We start from the raw sequence: 5,343 nt of genomic DNA, 5'->3' as shown, positions 1-5,343 counted from the left end.
AGAACCATTCCCCAATTGATATATGATCAAAATATATTAACAGTTTTCAGATGAAGTAATTAAGGGCATCTGTAGCTATATGAAAACATGTTCTGACTCACTATTGATTGAAGAAATTCAAATGAAAACCACTCTGAAATAGTTTTCCATACCTATCAGATTGGCTATTAGAACAGAAAAGGAAAAAAAAATGGTGGAGAAGATGTGGTGAAAATGAGGCATTAATGTATTGTTGAAGTTGTGAACTGATTTTATCATTCTGGAGAGCAAATTTGAACTATGTCCAAAAGACTATAAAATGCTGCATAACATACTTTTTGACCTATCAATACCACTACTAGGTTTGTATCCCAGAAATAATAAATACACATACACACACACACACATATATAGTAGTTTTTTTCTGGGTACAAAGGTTTGGAAATCGAGGGGATTCCCATTAATTGGAGAATGACTGACAAAAATTATAAGAGGTGAGAATGATGGAATACTATTGTGCTATAAAAAAGAATGAACAAGATGCTATGGGAGAAACCCAGAAAGATTTACATGAGCTGATGTGAAGTGAAAAGAGCGATATTGTGCTGTGATAAACTGTGGACAACTTAGCTATTTTCGGCAATACAATGATCTAAGACAACTCTGAAGGACTTGTGATAATACTATCCATCCCCAGAGAAAGAACTGATCGTATCTGAATGCATATTGAAGCATATTTTTTGAACTTTATTTTTCTTGAGTTTTTTTTTGTCTGTTTTCTTTTATGATATGACATTATGGAAAAGTTTTGCATTACTATACATGTAAAAGAAAGATAAATAAGTAAATCATAGATCTAAAATGATCATTAGTAAAATTCTGTGTGATAGAATATATATATGAAGAATATTAAAACACTAATTTGTTTTCTAAGATCACATGATACTTGTTCACAGGGGCGTGGCAAATTTTTAACAGTAAACTCTCCAGAAAAAAAATTTTGTAGGATCTTATTTTAAGTGTAATTTGCCTTATTAACATATTATTCATTACTTTTTCTTATTGACATTTCAGAATTTTGATCACTTCTCAACTGAGAAATAATTCTCAGACTCATACATTTGTGTCAATTTCTTATGTCTTGGATATTTAATTTTTATCAGACATATTACATGCAAAGGTTTTTTTTTTTCTACTTTACAATTCTTCCTCTTATTTCAATTACATTGATTTTGTTAAGGCAGAAGCTTCTAAATTGTAATATAATAAAAAAAATCTATATTTTGTCATTTGTGATCTTTATTTTTCAGTCATGTATGTTTTTCCTAGTGATCTGATGGATAACTCTATTTTCTTTAAATATGTATATATATATGTATTTATATATTAATTTATGTAAGCTACATATTTGTTTGAATATAAGACATTTACTCACTGTTACATTATTACTGTTATCATCAGTAGATGTTGACTTTTGTAATAGAATGCAGGCCATCTGACTCCAAATCCAGTAAACTGTCCATGGATAGTGCCTATTATAAAAATACATTTAAAAAATCAACTCTAATCCCCAAATATTCCAGATTCTTTGTGACTGAATAATTTTCAAGTTTTTTATATGTACTGATAATGGTATAGTATTTGTGATTATTTAAGAAAATTTAGTTGCTTACATGCTAAATGGATTCATTTTTATTTCTCCATCTCTTTCTCTGAGCTTCTTTCTCTTTCTCTTCATTCCTCAGTTTTGTGATTGTACCATGACTTATCTCTTTCTACACAAGGAATACCTAAAGCATATTAAAGAGAAAATGAGTACTATTGTAGCCTTTTAAAAATAAATTTGCAATTATATATTATTGGGTCTATTCTAATAAATAAATGACAATATTGGCTAGGATATTTGTATTCTGAATGTTAATGGATAGAATTTTTACAGAAAGTCCCTTGTTGAAGGATTTTACAAGAGTACACTATTCTGATAACTATTTCATTGCTTTCCCAGGCAAAACCAATAAACATCTAAGCTAAACCAAAAAAAAAAAAAAAATGTCTGTCTTTCTCATTTAATTTTCCCCCTCAAATTATTTTTGGTCCTGGATATAAATCATCAGGCATATAAGTAAACATGTTGCTCTTTTAAATCCATCTCTAGTGAGGGAAAATGCTTGGTCAATTTTCTATTTGCAAATTGGGAGCTGTTATTGCCAGCTATTGGTATGCAGAGCATGTCTTCCTCTTGGAAGATTGTCAAACTCAGAATCACTCTATTCCTCTTTGCAGGATAGATGATAACATCTTAATATATTTCCTATAAAAAAATAACCTCAAATAAAAGAGGAAGATTTTTCTATCTGAATATATAATGCCTGAATGACTACACTTTGAAACAGATATATAAATTATAGATAAGCTCTCAGATACTGCTGCCATGTATTATTAATTAAAAACTAAAGATCAGCACTGAGATACACCATAGTGCCTAGACTACTATATGTTTTAACAACGGGGATTAAACTTAATAGGCATCCTTTTTTCAGATAACTGTATAGCTCCATCCTTGTCTTTGAATATGCTTAGAAGACCTTCCCAGCCTCCTTACTGATCCGTGTTTTTTCTTCCTTCAAAATCAATCCCAATATTGAGCTGTTATAGGATCTCTGTCCTAATCAATCCCACTGAATTTTGATCCCTGATTTGTGTTATTTTCCACTAACACATATGGATTTTGTAATTAATTTGCATCTCCAGTGTTATATATTTCTTTGTGCCTTTTTTCTCAATCTTCTTATTTGTGTATTATGTTCCCCCAGCACTCTTTAATGTGGGGGACATCAATTCTGGGAATATCTTTCAGATAATGGATACCTCCAAAACATTGTTGACAGATTTATTTTAGGAACTTTTAAACTGGTGGGTATTTTTTATTTTATTTTTATTTTTTGTTAATTTTTTTCAGTTCATTTACAATTGGGTTCTTCTGTTAGTCAAATCAAAGGGAAATAACCAGTTGAGAAATAACTAAGTCAAATCAACAAACATTTATTAAACACCTGCTATATGTGTATTAAGCCCTCTGCTAAACTCTGGGAATATAAAGAAAGGTAAAAACAAAAAGCTCATATTCTAATGAGAGACACAACATGCGATGAACTATTTACAAAAAAATTGTATATGTATATAAACATACATACATGCACACAGATAAATGTGTGTTTATGTGTGTGTGTATATATATATATGTGTGTGTGTGTGTGTGTGTGTGTGTGTAAGATAAATTGGAAAGAATCAAAAGAAGTGAGGCATTAGATTTAAGGAGAGTCAAGAAAAGCTTTCTATAAAATGTAAGATTTAATCAGAATTTAAAGGATGACAGGGAATAAGGAGGAAAGTTAGAGTTAGGAATTACCCTGGCATGGTTCTGTCAATAAAAAGTTATTATAATTTAAAAAAAAAACAAAAAAAAAGAGATTCCTATTGACTGATTGGTTAATTGATTTCTTTCTTATTATCTCTCACCTTCAGTATAAATTCAGAGATTAGATCTAGGTCTAGATTCAACTTCTTATCTTGCTTATCTTTTAAATTTACTTCTAATGGTGGCCAAAAAAAAAAAAAAAAGAATTAGAATATTGTTGATTTAATTCTCTTCTTAGATACAAACTATTTACAATTTCTCATGGATATCATCTGATTTTCTCAGACCCCTCTCCCTCAGTTCCCAGAAACTCTCATCTAACTATGCAGGACACATTTAGGTGGGCTTATTAAGTTATGTTATTGACTTCAAAGTATGGAGGAGACTTTTCCTTATAGAATTACTGGCTAAGGACAGGGAATCCCCAGAATTTCTGTCTTAACCAGCCAAAGACTCAAAAAGTATCTTTAAATACAATATCTGTCTGTACAATATTATTTAGTAATGGTAGACTCCCTGTTCAGAGAGATGTGTTGCTTGTAAAAAAAAAAAAAAAAACTCTGCAAATGACCATTATCTTGATCCAATCCCCCATTTTTTTTGACCCAGATAGCCTGTTAGCAAGTTATTCAAATGGACTGTGGAAGTTTAATACAGGTGAGAATAAAAGGTGAAGCATAGATCTCTGGAACAGAAATACAGAGATTTCATAATCAGTTCCTGATTTAATCCTTGATTAATAATTCTGACACTTTAGTTGTTACCTGAATTTCACTTAGACAGGACTTATTTGATGCTTATTTTATCTGAAAATGTTATCTGAATTTGAACTTTAATATTAGTCTCTGAGTGAAGGCATGAGTAATACATAATTACTTTTAAAACAGATTAAAAGTAATAAAACTTGGGAGTGAAGTTACCTAATGGGTGATAAAAGATATAGTTTTTCAGTGAAAATATTTTCCTTAAAAAAGTTCTCCATGGGGTATGAACATGTGAGGTTCATTTAAATTGTTATTTGTCCTTTGTAATTAAAGAGCAGATTAAAACAGTTCCCATAATAAGTACTGTCTGTGAGAACTAATCAAGGGTTCAAGTATCTAATACAATCTAATTATTTGTTAAGTGGTACAAACAGTATTTTAATAACTCTTGATGGAGTACTGAAGTCTCTAGTTTATTAGGTGCTTAACCTCAGGCTAATAACCATTTCTCTCTACAGCATCAGCTTTGTGGGGGGGAGTAGCAAATGCTTTACTTTTTCATTAGTATTAATATAGCAAAATGAGTGGTATGTGGATCATTAAAATATGGTATTTAATTATGGAAAAGAGTCACCACAAGATTCTTGATGGGTCATGAGGCTTACCCTTTCCATGGAACTTCAAAATGGTGTATTTGTTTTCTAGGTATAAAAAATAGACTGGCAATATCAAAGGAGTCTGCATCAACTGAATATCCTCAGCATGATTAACTGAAGACTGTATTAATGAAACATTCATTTTTTTCTTTTTTCTGGCTTTCTAACTTTCCTCAGGCTGTTCCCAGTGTCTAGATTGCCCTGCCTCCTTGCTTCTGCTTCTGAGAATTTCTGATCTTCTTCAGAGGTTAGCTCAAATTGTTGTTGAGTCACTTCAGTTATATTCAACTGTTTATGATTCAATTTGGAATTTCCCTGGCTGATATTGGAGTGATTTGCCATTTCCTTCTCTAACCCATTTTGCAGGGTTAAATGATTTGCCCCATAGCACAATGACTTAAGAAGGTGAGTCTTCCTAATTAGAGTAATGGCACTATAACTATTGAACCACTTGGTTGACCCCAAGTTCAAGTACTACCTTACACTACATCATACATGAAGCTTTTTCTGAATCTTGACCTCCAGCAGAGAGAGAGGGAGAGAGAGGGAAGAAGAGAGAGGAAGAGAGGGAAGAAGAGAGAGGGAA

Source organism: Sarcophilus harrisii, chromosome 6, assembly GCF_902635505.1.
Source record: "Sarcophilus harrisii chromosome 6, mSarHar1.11, whole genome shotgun sequence".
Lineage (NCBI taxonomy): Eukaryota > Metazoa > Chordata > Mammalia > Dasyuromorphia > Dasyuridae > Sarcophilus > Sarcophilus harrisii.
The sequence above is the reverse complement of the archived record's forward strand: the minus strand, read 5'-3'. Positions refer to the sequence as shown.